Source organism: Pipra filicauda, unplaced genomic scaffold (assembly GCF_003945595.2).
Source record: "Pipra filicauda isolate LSUMZ 115617 unplaced genomic scaffold, ASM394559v2 scaffold225_size1262401_pilon, whole genome shotgun sequence".
Taxonomy (NCBI): domain Eukaryota; kingdom Metazoa; phylum Chordata; class Aves; order Passeriformes; family Pipridae; genus Pipra; species Pipra filicauda.
The window spans coordinates 257,052-270,989 of NW_024104338.1; the positions used below are offsets into that span (position 1 = coordinate 257,052).

General features: G+C 41.6%; 1 protein-coding gene across 5 annotated transcripts in view; it reads left to right on the plus strand.

Moving 5' to 3' along the window:
- Positions 1-222: 222 nt before the first annotated feature.
- The window catches only part of TRPS1 (transcriptional repressor GATA binding 1), a 208,836-nt gene continuing 195,120 nt past the window's right edge, over positions 223-13,938 (plus strand). For all 5 annotated transcript variants that reach the window (XM_039381452.1, XM_027730561.2, XM_027730568.2 and 2 more), the window contains exon 1: positions 223-424. The gene's annotated coding sequence lies outside the window, so the exon portion shown is untranslated. The remainder of the gene's footprint in view (positions 425-13,938) is intronic.

Genomic DNA, 13,938 nt, shown 5'->3' on the forward strand with positions numbered 1-13,938 from the left:
TCCTTTGATATTAATAGTGTTGGTGTCTTGAAACTGACGTAATGCGGGGAGACGGAGGTCCTGACAAGCGATAACAGTCCCGATAACGCGCCGGCCGCCCCGCGCTCCCAGGCCGCCGCCTCGCCGCCGGCGGGGCCGCCGCGCCGTGCCCCGGCCCGCGCCCCCCGGGCCGCCGCGCCCCCGCCCCCGCGCCGCACCGCACCGCCCGCCGGCGGGCCCGTCGCCCCCTCCCCGCCGAGCGGGGCCGAGGGGGGAGGCAGCGGCGCCGCGGCCCCCCGCTCCCCCCCACCCCCCCCGCTACTCCTCGGCCACCGCCACATAATCCGCGTCCAACTCCGCCGGCAGCAGGAGACGGTTCATGGCTCGCGCCGCGGCTCCACCATCTTCCAGGCTGCCGGGGCTGTTGCTGCCGGTTAATCAACAGGTAAGCGCGGGGGGGCGCGGGCGGGGGCGGCGGGGAGGGCGCCGCGGCCGCGGGCCGGGCGGGGGCGGCGCGGCGGCGGCGGGCGCTGGGGGGGCGCGCGCGGGGCGGGGGCGCGGCGCCCGCGGCGGGATCGGCGTGTGCCCGGTGGGGGGGCAGTGGGGGTGCACCCTCTCCCCCCAGAAAATACCCCCCCCCCAAAAAAAATTAAAAACAACTACAAAAGCGGAGGGTGGATGGGCATAATCCCAGGGAACGGGGGGCTGCTCGGATTTCACAGGCTTCTCTCGATGCATCCCCCCCGCGCCCCCCGTTCCCCCCGCCGGTGGGTCAAAGCCATGTGTGATGGCTGGAAATTGGCGACTTCAAAACGGCGGTAGCCCCGCTGGAGTCGGGAGGGTCAAGTTCAGCAGCGGCGGCGGGCAGGGGGAGCAGCCCCCCGGCCCGGAGGCGGGGAGGAGAGCGGCGGCGGCGGCCGCGGGGCTGATGCGGCTCTGCTCTGCCCTCCCCTCCGCGCCGCTCCGCGCCTTATCTCCGCGGCCGCCGGTTCCCCGGCACCGGGGTGCTCGGGGGGAGGGGAAGGGAGACGCGGGGGGTGGAAGTAGAAGACGAGCACAGAGGGTTCGCATCCGATGGGCTGCAGTCGCACAGTCCTGCCGCTCCTGCCGCTGCTGGAAGTTTTAGTGGGGATCATGACAAGCGGGGCACAGAGACACCATCATGCACAGTAGTAAGTTTGGGAAAAACTTTTTTTCTTTTTTTTTCTTTTTTTATTTCCTCCCCCCCACTCCCTTCCCCTTTTCCGTCTTCGTGCCCAGAGACACACCGGCAGAGGCCGGGTGCGGAGCGGTGCTGCACCGGGAGGGGGGCTCGGGGTCCCTCCCGGTCACACCGACGGAACAGGCGACATGGTGGTGATGATTTTTTTTTTCGTTGTTTTGGTTTAGTTTTTTTTTTTTTTTTAATCAGAGCTCAGAGAGACGTAAAACTTTTCCCTCTTAAAGGCGAAGCCCCGCTCCCAGCGCTGCGTCCCCGCGCCCGGCTCTCCCTGCCTGCCACAACTTCGTGGAGCGTCTCACCCCCCTGCCCCCCCCGGCCCGGGGGCTGCTCCTGCTGCACTCGCCCGCGTGTGGCTTTGCGAAGGGAGGAATGAATGGAGGGGCAGCGCGGCGGTGGGCGCTCCGCGGCCGGGGCAGCCGGGGTGGCCCGGACCGGGCTCTGGTGGGCGGCCGCGGGGCCGGGGCCGCGCAGGGTCGGGCCCGGGTGCTGCCGCCGCCGCGCTTCCCTGGGACGCGAATGGCTCCCCAAGGGGACTTGACATTTCGGGGGCTTTGTTTATCTGCCTCCCTTGCTGCAAATCTCGGCGCTCAGGCACCGGCACTCCTACGCGGGTTCTCGTGGGGCCCGCTAGTCTCCTTTATCTTTTTTTTCCACGACCGGTTGTGTTTTCTATCTGCAAATGGCAAACTTATCCAGTGCATTGATTGAGCTGTGGGAGTAAGTGATGAGCTGAAGTGGAGAGACGTCTCCCTTCCATCACTTCTCCGCCAGTGCGAGCACCTTGCCTGGCAGAGCAGGAGCCGAGAAGTATCTCCAGCACCCTTGGGGAACCGAGGCGACAAGTCCCCTCCGAGGGGAAAAGATTCTCTACTAAAAAGAGTGTAAGCTGTTTTGCGGACCATGCTGCCTTTACTGCTTTTACAGGACGCAGCGCATTTTGAATGTTGATGGAAACAGACAATAATTTAATACGCTTCAGGTTTTATTTAATCGAGTTCCATAAAGTCTCTCAAGGAACCATCAAACTTCTTTGCCATTCAGGCAGTCGTCTTCCACTCCACAACTGAATCCTATGGATGTTGGTGGCATCATGTTAACTTTCCTGTTAGTTTTGGGAAAAGTTGAACATTTAGAGAAGACTGCCAGAGTTAAAAATGCAAGGGGCAGCAAAGGAAAATAGTGGTAAGAGCCAGTTCCTGACGTGGACAAAATGAGAATAAAAGTTACAGTAGTCTTCTGAACTGCAGCCTGTGTTTGCCTCATGTTCACAAGCTGTGTGTTAGGTTAGACAGCTCTCTCAGATATTCCACCAGAGTGACATTTAAATAAAACCCTCCAGAAGAGTGAGGATTTTTTTTTTTTTAAGTACTCTGGGTCTATGAGTAAATACAGGGCTTGTTTGAGAACATCAACTATTTCCTGTAAGTTGTGATGCTGACAAGACTGTCTGGAAATGATATCAACACTTTGAAAGATTTTTTTTTTTCTTTTTTAACCACTGAATGAAAGTTTGTTAATAACATGGTGAAACCAAACAAGTGGAACCTTTCTCTGTAAAGAGGAAAAAAAGTATTTTTCTTTTTTCTTCTTGAATAATGTATACCTGCCTGAGGTTTGCCACATAGTGCATCAGTGCCTATATACGAGTTTATCCTTACACTGTGACAACAGAAGTCTGCTTCACCTTTTTAAAATCAAGGGAGATTAGATATGAGAAGAGTCCATAATCCACCCTGTTCTGTCCGATAATCAGGTTTGAAACTTCATCTGTTTGAAACTTTGCGTATATGTAGTCACAACAAAGTAAGTAAAAGGCAAAGTTGCATCAGCTATTAAGTTTACATGTTTTGCCTGTGATTCTCTAAAACAGACTCTAAATAACACTGGGCAGTCTTTGCCTGAGAGAGGATGGCTTTTTTTTTTTCTTTATTTCATAGTAATGTTAATAAAGGAAAAAAATGTAAATGACAACTTCAGAGATCTGAGACTTCTTTAGGCATCAAACACGATGCAGCCAGGTTATCCTCTTATATTTTTAATGCAGTTTTAGTATAATTTATATGGTAGCTTTGTGGGTTGACTTACATTTTTATCAGTGGTAAATTCAGTAATATTTGACGAAACCCTAGCAGGATTATTTTCTATAATGTCTTGTCTAGCATTTGTACTAAACTTTCATAGTGCACACTATTATCATATATGGTCTGACTGAGTGTAAAGAAGGTTATTATTCACATATCGTGATAGTTCATTAATAACAGCATAATACTAATTCTTGTGTGTGGGCTCAAGTGTCTGTGAGATGGAATTGTTGCCTGTCAAATCTGTGTATTCCAATCATTATATTTTAATGCTAGTTGAAACATCGGGGTTTATATTTTCAAAGCATTGTGCAAACAATGACTAATTACTTTCTGTTCATGCGAATTACCTCTTTTAGCACTTTATCAGGCAGTTGCTTTGAAATAAAACTATTTTACATTACAGTGTGAAAGAGTTAAAAAATTAGCAAAGACATTTAGGAAAAACCCAAAATTGTAATTACAAACAGGCAACTTTTGGTATGTATTTAAATTTTTCTTTTTATGTGGAACTTTCCTTCTAAGATTGGGGGGGGCGTATGTGCATGAATATTTATGTCTCTTACAAACGCTTGACGATATTTTAATGTAATACTCTTAATAGAAACATTCTCAGATCTTAACTGCAGCCACACTGGCAGTATCGCTTTAATAAAGGTTGTGGGTAACACCAAATGTAACATTGTGAGAAAGTTTATGGTTAAATATTTTTGAACACGATAGGCTGGGAATCTGACAACCCTTTTTGTTAGGTGAAAGTCAAGTGGAAATAAATTACAAATTTAATACAGTTTCAGTTAAAACAAACTGCCACCTGGTAGTAAAAGTATTGGCCTTGAACAGAAATATATTCTGATTAAGGTATTCTAACTGGTGTGTAAAATGAAGCCATTCATTCAATAAACTGACAACTTTCCAGTTGGTATTTGCCCTTGCTTAATTTAGTTTCCTCAACACAACTAGTGAGGTAGTCTGGGTCTGGTTTTGGCAGTCTTGGGTGACTGTAAACTCAGGTATATTTCTCCCAAATATTACATCTCACGAGTTAAAGAACAATTGGTTAAAAATAACAGCAGGCAGGTATGAGAGAGAGAGAAAAAAGTTTCTTTTCTGTTTCTGAAACTTTGTCAAGTTCTTACCTAGGAAGAAAACAATGCTATTTTCAAATACTCGTGATTAATACTATAACCAGCGTAGTCTGCACCCATCTATTGTATAAATACCATTGCCTGTTGACCTTTGGATACATTAATTACAGCATATCTGGTCTAGGTTCTATTATTTTTGTCTGTCCAGAAGATAAATAAAAGTGCCCTTTCCAGTCCTCCTGGAGAAGGAGAAGAACTTTTTTTTTTGGTATTGTCATGAATTATGGAGTTCTTTTTCCTACCCTGTGCCAATGAAGTTCTCTTTTGACTTTAAAAAGATAAGCCTGCATCCAAAGAGAGAACATTTGATTATTTTAAAACTGTTTTCACTTCAGTTTTTACGGCACATACAAACTCTCTGGGCTTTGCTTTTTTTGGATTGTCTGTTTGGTAATTAAAAGAAAAACACAATGAGTTATATCAGATGATGTGAAGGATTAAAGTACAATTACACCATTAAATAGTAAATGTTTACAAGGGCAAGACACGCAGCTACACTTTTCAGATTATGCTTATTATTCACTTCTTGATGCTGTTTTGCACCTAATCAATAAAGGGCCTTCCAGAACGTGGCTCCTTCGCCAGTTGTATACGTGCCCAGAACGTAAGAAACGCTGCTGGGGCAGAGGAGCACGGGGAGGGGAGAGAAGCGCTGGCATATTATTCTGACTTCTTGTCATGCAGACCAAGGCTCAAACGTAACACAGAGCAATGAGAGGATAGCTACCCTGGTCTAGATTTAAGTCCCCAGTGGACATTTTGTCACACACCAAAAGCGTTGCACAACTGAACGCCACTCCACTTGATGTGTTGTCCGGAGTCAGAGGAGTCTCTGATTTGGCATCACGGGGTTTAGAAGACTGTGATTTAGTTGAACCGGCGCAGCTGTGTGTAAGAAACTTTTTTTAATAGCCATTATGGTTTTTTCATGTTCTGTGCTATCTGATTCTTGTTTTCTAGTACCTTTAAAGTGGTTCTTTAAAATTTAATAATAACACCACTGGTGAAAAATACATCTAAAATTTGGTAGAGCTTGCTAATGAGCAAATTTGGTAGAGCTTCTATCAATGTTTTTTATTATGGTCCTAATGCATTAACTGAGGAATCTTACTCCTGCTGTGGATCTCTGTATGTGGATTTAGTAAACCTATAGAGAAAAAATTCTCCCATTAAATCCCATAGCTGCCACGAGTGGCACTTCCGAAGGACGTTTCTACAGAACCTAGTTGGTTCCATCCCGTGAAGTTCGGTGGAACTTTTGCATGATTGTAGGGGATGTGTGTAAGTACAGCAGCTACAAAAAGATTATTTCTGCCTTGAAAATAGGGTTATTTTGAATTGCAAAGCTTTGTCCTAGTAGTAATTTTTACTTTCTTAGCTTCGGTTGATGCATGTCTAATTTCTCATAAGTCTGCTTTCCTTCCAAGCTCAGATCCTCTTTTCTTTTTTCCCTTAAATTTATTTTAAAATATTTAATTTTTAAAATGTTACTACCCCTTTAAAAACCTGTAATAAATGCTTTACAAGTGGCTAGACACCTTCCCTGGTGGTTTAATTTATACAAGCAGGAAACTTTCTCTCCTTCTTTCTCTCTCTCTCTTTCTTGTTTTCTTTAAACCAACTGACGTAATGCCAAACTTTGCTTTAAAAGAACAGACAGAAGTAATTGGTAGCTTTTAACTTTTAATAATGTTCTGGATTGGTTTTAGTGGCCAAACTGCAATTTTTTTAAATTTCAAGTAAAAACGGGCTTGTGGCCTGAGGAAGAAAGGCCCTGTTGATGCAGTTATTTTTATTCTTGTTTTTCAATCTGTTATTAAAAATCTTTCCTGCTGAGCTCTGCTGGATTTCTCCAATTGCTCTTTGTGATGGCTGGTGCATTTCAGGTTACGGTAACTTAAACTGTTTTCTGATTTTTATTTTTTTTAATCCTATGGGCATTTTGAGATGCTTTATCCTTTCTTTTTGTGTTTGTTTTTATTTGATTCCCTCCAGCATTCCTTTTCTCTCACCCAGCACCTGACTCCTTCTTTTGGAGAAACAATTTATTTTCATTCAGAGAGGAATAGTATGTTAAGCATACCTTTGGTGGTATGAATATTATTTTCCTAGTATGAGAGTATTCTACACCTGTTAGTGACGCTGATTGGGAAGATATTCACTACCCATTGCAGAAGACATGAGAGATCCTATCTTTTGGAGTGTCCACTTTCTGTGTGCTCTCCACCCCATGTCTTAAAGCTAAACCAGGTTTTAAAACATATTTAGTAATAGTTTCGAGTGATCTATATCTATTTGTATTAAGTTGATATTAGAAACAAGAAAACCTAACAAAAGGATTTTTTTTTTTAATTAACTTTACTTAAGAAAATCCAGTCTACACACTTTTCTTTCTTGATTTCTTTGTTTTGTTTAGGGTTTTCTGGATCATTTCCTTAATTTCTCTTCTACGTCTGCTGGGGTTTTAAACACAGGCAAACTTTCTACTGTAAAAGACAGAGTTGGGCAATAGACTTTCTTGACGAAGTTGACGTCAGGACGACTTCATAACTTGGCAAGTAGGGAAATTGTTCAAAGACTGAGTTGGCTTGTGCCAGTTTTCCCTTCCTTTAGGGGAGACACTCCACCCAGTAGGAGGTTACCCCACCCAATGTGGAGAGCTATAATTCAGTGGCAACACTTTAAATGTCAATCCTCCCTAGGGTTTAAACCCCAGACTTGTCTTGCCTCAATCTTTATATTTAATCTAAAATTCAATCTGTTGAAGTAACATCTCATCTTCATAAGCACTTTTGGGGCCTGATCCTGCAATTCTCATTCTTGAAAAATACTCACTGATGTCAGGGGGTATTTGGATTCAGTGAAAGCTGCAGTATTGGCCTCTGCAGAGTTATATATGTCTCTGTCTGTCTGTAAGTAAGATTGTGTCTGCCTGATGAATACTGTATAATCTGTGTTGTTAAAGATGAAATTGTAAAATACTTCCTTTGTAGTCTTAAAAATCCGAAGAAGTCCCAGAGTCGTAATGCTGTAAAACACATTTTCCTCAATAAGAAGTGTACTTATTTTTAATTAAGAATTTTCCCAGGTTAAAACATGAGTTAAAAAAGGTCCAACTATCAAGAATTTAAGGTATTTCTGCCATTTTTTCCCTGTATTTCTCTACATCATGCTGTAGACATATTTTAAATGCTGCTTTTGGCAATTTTTTCATCTCTTATGGAAAACGAAAATCGCAGCCTGTAGCTTAGTGCCCACAGTAGGCATTGGAGTACATAGATAATACTGAGAATGCCCAAGGAAAAATTTGGTTTTGGGGTATTGTCAAAGTCAACATGTAATTTTTATAGCTACATTTTAATTCATTGTGGTGTCTGTTCTCAAGCATCCTTTTTGGATCCCCCCCCTACATTTAGCAAGGTTGACAATGCAGGAGGGAATGTATAATTTGATATTGCAAAAATGTTACAGAAAAATCGCTGATGTGTTCATCTCTGTATTTTGAAAATATTCCAGCATTTTTTGTTTACTGATATATCTGTGAAAAAGAGTCTGTAAAAGATGATGTTAAAAATCATCAATGTGCGTATGTTTCTCAGCAAGATTTACTTAAACGGTGTTCTTCGGTTTTGCCTCAAACCATTTCAAGCCACCTCTGATCCAAGAATGTACCAGTTCTTGGTTCCTGGAAGATTAAGCATGACAGTTTCTATTATATAATGAACAGCAGTATTGTTTGAACAAAGGTAACATATTTTGATTTGTGTACCTTTTTTTGGCAGCTGGCACTAGTGTAGGTCTAAAATGAGTGGTGATCTAACAGTGTAAATATCTGAATGTTCTTGAAACACACGGTATAGATGTAATGTGTTTAAATCATTGAATCTATCTACCTATATTATATAGAATGTGTATATACGTGTATATACAAAGCCGTAAATGGTGTGTTCTGCTATCTGTAGCCTTCAAATGTGTATCCGTTGGGTATTCCTGACCTACTTTGCAAAGTCTGCAAGTCTAAAGTACATACTGAAACTTAAAAAATTAAACATACAGCTTGGTGTTTCACAAAAAAAAAAAGATAAAAAAGCAGGGGAATTTTTGCTAGTAGTTAATTAAAAAAAAAAAAAAAGACGTAATCTGCCTAGCCAAATGCCTTGCAGACTGCTTTTGGATATCCAGTGACTTTACAGGGATTATTTTAAAAACAAAATCTCAATTTATCTTAAAGAAGTTTGAAGTAGATACTGAAGTTAAGTATCGCCTAAAATTCCTATGTTCAGATGTGGTTTAATGGAAGTTAAATGAGTTAGGATAAAGCAATTTTCTTTGGGGGTAGAAGGTTTTCAGTGTTTCCAACATACGAGTCTTCTTGACTTACTCACATGCCACTCTTCAGGCAAATGCTGTGAGTTATGTGAAACATCATCCAAAACTTACTATGCAGATGAAATGTTGCTTCATGAATTCAGTTAACAAAAGAAAGATAACTCCAATTTCAGTTTCCTAACCTGAACGTAGTTTGCTTTTCTATTTAGTGTTCTCATTGTTAGGCATATCAAATACACTCACCAGACGTAGGCCAGCTGCAGTTGCAGAGTAAAAACCAAAAATGCAATACATGTTGATTGTTGCTGAGCCTTCTTCTCCTGCGCAAATAGATATGGACACACACGCACACACATGAGTAATAAACCTTGCCCCAAACACCTGAGGCAAAAGCTTGTGAAAATAGATAAGCCTTGCCTTGTGCCTTGCAGGTAAACCATATCTGCCTCTGCTAGAGAAATGGAAGAGGGGAACTCTTGAGCAAAGGCTGCCTGCCTGCGCTGCCCTGCACCCAGCTCTAAATGCTCAGGTCTGGGGGCTGTCAGTAAAAATCCCACCTCTCTTTTTAGCTGTGACAGTGGTAGGAAGGAAGAAAAACAGTAACTCATGTTTCCCCTCTACTGTATACTGTTTTCTGTCTTTGGCCTGCTACAAACATCTGAAATTTATGCCATCCAATTAGTCTCCTTCTATGTTCTTCAGTTCTGGAGTTTTCTTTAGAGCTGAATTCCTGTTTGCATGTTGCGTCTGTCGTGAAAAAAATAATAGTGTGATGGATTAAATTAATCCTGTCATAGTTGTTTGAGCATACTGTAGGAATGTAAATAATTTTGTGGCATTGAGTTCATGTTTCCAGTCTTATGGTGGGTAAGATCAAAAGTTATCAACAACATATATCTGAGTCATTCAGCTACAATAAATCTTCTAACAAATACCCACCCTTTGCACACCCAGAGATACTCTCCAAGACTGTTGAAATTCTGCACACACCTGTATCTTATGTGTAAGTCCATGTGCATGACTAGTAGATGTATCTTCAACTGAAACCAGATAGTATGCTAGGCTACAGCAGCCACAATCAAAGGAGTCCGTGGACAAAAAGTTTGATTGCCATTTGATTGCAGCTGGCTGTGTGGCCTTCAAGGTTGTCTTCTCCCTGAAAAAAAGTCCCGAGGAATCATTAGTTGAAAAGAAATGCGGGGTATGGCACTGACTCCTGCTCTGCCACAATTCAGGATACAAAGCATTAAGTGCTTCATCGATATCAGGTCAGAAGTGATCTTGCATAATCCACTTTTATCTAGGTATCATTCTGTCATATGTAAAGTATGCTCTGCCTCGTTGTCTCTGTTACTCTCTCTGTTTCTCACTCGTGCATATCGCTCTCCCTTTGGCTGCTACGCGCACATACGTTCATTCTAAAAATACATGGAAATGGAAGTCCATCTGTGTTGCATAATTTTTTTACAAAAACACCAGTGTTTGTATTGTTCTTTCTTTGAGCCCTTAATGAGTTTAAAGAATTTAATGTGACTTAATGAGGGTTCTTATTCTGCTTCTGACACAGACACTAATGAAGGAAAAGTAGAACAAATTGAAAACCAACTTTTACTTGCTCCTTTCATGATGTCATCAAATGCAGGATGTTACAACTCCTGGAAAAATTTACAAATCTAGGCAAGAATGCATTTTGCATCACTGCCTTTCAGTTGTTTGTGACATGAAGTTAGTTAGCAGCAAAACAAAGCTTAGCATAACTCGATTTTTTTTTTTTAAATGTTTAGGATGGTTTGATCTTTTGGCAAATGCTTTTTGGAAAAGTGAATCTAACCTTCTTTGCCGGTCAACCTGACAGAAACTTAGATATGACTGAAGATTGATTAAACCCCTCTGATTATGGCCCTGATCTCCCCCTGTACTTGGAAGGGACAAAACTTCTGCTCTCGATCTTCATCTAGAGTAAGATCCCATAGTCATTGGGAGACTTCGCAATTCTGTTTCAGCTTACTGAGAGGGAAATGCAACTTTTGGGGCTTCATGTTACATTTACTATAGTTTGGTACTTTGCATCTGTTTCCCTGGACAAAGGACACAGTATCAACGTTTGTAAGACTCCACCTTGCTCTTCTGCTGCCCTGCTCAAGATGGTTGAGTATTTCACTGCGTGAAGCTGCCCTTCAACTGGACCTCAGTTTGGTCTGTCACCTTTAACAGTGATTATTGTGGTTTGAAAACAGTTCATTTCCCAAAGCAGAATGAAAATAAAAAGTAGGTTTAGGAAGTGCACTTGCTTCTGAGCCCTGCTGCTACTCACTGGCTTCATGGCCATGCTTTCATCTTGTCCTCACCAAATTCTCTCTGAAAGGCTTCTGGAAATAGCAGTGGAGTGACTGAAGCCCCAGTATCACAAGTATATCCGTGGAAGCAGGCTTCAATGCCCTTACCAGGTTGCATGCCATGTGATGGGCAATCAGGGTATTTTTGTCAGGCCATGGGAAGCAGTGACTTTCATCATCCACAGAATGTGCTTTTGATGTAGCCAAACTGCAGAAAGTTGCAGCATAGTAAAGAAAATGTTTTTCTATACCATCTGATTTTTTTCAGCAGTTGTTAATATTTTTGATATTATCAGATAAATTGCACAGTGGTGTGATTTCTTAGGTTGATGTTAACCCTTGGCTCTTCTGTGATTCATTTTTTGGCTTTGCATTTTAATTTTTCACAATTAGTTGTTGGCTTCATATTTTTTGACTGCAACATGAAATAGTTAAAAAATTATTAAGAATTTGAATTGAAAATATGGGCATTTTTGACCAACTTTCTTGAGCATTTTCATGCGAAGAGAAAAAGAAAGTAACTTGTTTGGTTGGTTTTTATGTACGTATATATGTGTGTTTGTGGTTTGTTTTTTTTTAATAAAGGTTTTCATAATTTGGTAGTTCAACAAACATGAATATATTCTGAAAATATTTCTCACAAATGACAGATCTGAGTTGATAGCTTGTAGGCAGACAGAGTCTAGAGCTGCAAAACTATTTTCTGGTGTTTTAAAACCATTGGAAAGTAAGATTTATTGGACCTTAAATATCCCAGTGGTGCAAATTTATTTGGTGTTCATGGCAGTCTCAGCTTAACTTTCCTTGGAGATTTGTTGTGGTACTGCATTATCTAAGGAACATTTAAAATGGGTTTGTCTAGGTTTTTTTCCTTCAGTCATTTCTCAATTTTTATTTGTGCATGTGAAAATCTTTACTAACAAAGATGACCTAGCAGCTCTGCTGAACTTTCTAAAACAAAACATTTTACCTGAATAGGACAAAATTAAGAATCTGAAAAGCTGGCATTTTAAAAGATTTTTGTTTCAATCATGGTGTGTGACAGCGGCTAGTCGTCAATGGGAAAGAGCTTAAAAAATAGTCACAGGAGAAAGAAGCAGCAGCTGTGGAATTTATTTTATTGGGTGAAAGGAGACTCATGGTTAAGCAAGTTTTACCTTCCTGGGTCTTCAGAATTTAATGCCCAAAAGACACATGCCTGAATAGAAAGAGAACTAGGATATTGTAAAATCCACTATGACATGAAGTATTCTCGCTACATATGAATACCATTTATTTATTTTTTTCTCCAGCAAACTGTAACTTCCTCTGTCTTGTCAGAAGGAATTTCAGATGCGACCCTACCAGAGTAATGATGCCATAAACACTGCAGTCCTCACCTGTAGCTCTGTGCAGTGCAATGGTCCGGGATAGTTTTCACTGTGTTTCTGTGCTTCTTTCAGTCCGGAATGGGACTGCATTGACTTTACTTTTGCAGAAAAAGTACATTTTCTTGGACATTTCTTCAAAATGCACTACTTGAGAGAAAGAAGGGCAAGGAAAATGGAGAGAGTGCTCTGATATATGAGCTGAGATTATGGATGTTGTAATGCCATTTTTTTGTAGGACTGTAGAAAAATCACATTGGGACCAAAGTTCCTGTGGATTACCATGTGATATTTATTACCATTTTCCTGTGTTTTCCCTGGTTAGGATCTAATCCTTCAGTGTCTGTAGCTACATGGAGTTAAGAATTTGTCCATTCAGAGAGGAAAACCTTGCTAGCTATGGGATTTCACTGTTTCACTACCTGTATTTATTCCCCCTTTCTAAAATTTCTGAGAGTGAGGAGACTGAGAGTGGAAGGAAGAGACGGAGGATAGGTAAACTGAGTGCGTAGCAGGGGCACGTATCTGCTCAGTAAATAGTGTTTACTGATTACTGTTTACTGTCAAGCAGATTACTGCAGTTATATTTCTGTGAAGCAACCTGCACGCAGGCAGTGTGAAGGAATGAAGCGAAGTCGTGTGCAATTCTGAGGTAACTAAAAGACGTGCTTGTGACATACTCGTAGCAAAAGCCATTTTCTGTTGCCCGGTACCCTCCTCGAATGCTATAATTTTGTGAGTGACACATTCGATTATGAGCAGCCATCAAAACACTCATATGCATCTTGTTTGGAAGAAGAATGTGCTTGAATTAAATGTTTGCAGGTCAGAGAAATATGTTGATTTGTTCTTTTAATTTGCTCATCAGCTTCCTGCCCTTTTTCAATTTGTTTGATAGTTTTGGAGTTTCTTTAAAGGAGATGATAACGTATACACCTTTGCATTCCTTACTTGGGCAGAGCTTCCATTTGCTTCCTTGGAAGAGTTGGTCTGTGCAAAAGCTGCGCCTGCTTTTGCCTTGATATGGATAGGATTTGGTTAGTTATAGGGGTCCCCTCATACTGAAAGCTCCTTTACTGTGATGAATTTGTAGCTTCCTTGGGGATGAGATTTTCAATCTGATTTTCAATCCCTTCTGTCAGGTTTTAGGGAACAGTATGAACTGTCTTACTAGAGCTGGCAGTAAGGGAAAGGAATGGAATCTGGGCACATGTTACCTCTGTGTTAGGGGGAATAAGGAATAAAAAGCCTCTGCTCAGCTTGCCTGTTAATTTTTTGGTTATTGTCTTCTCATGATGGAATATGCACATAGAAAAAACACAGAAGGTAATGTTTACTTTTTGGATGCTTTATCGTCAAGCATAGAGAACTGACAGTTTCATGGTTAAGTGCCTAAAGTTGTTTTTGGCTTTGCAGTTGTTGAATTAATCACTGCAAAGCTAACTAATTGTGTACCTTTTAAAGCTTCTCTCCCTA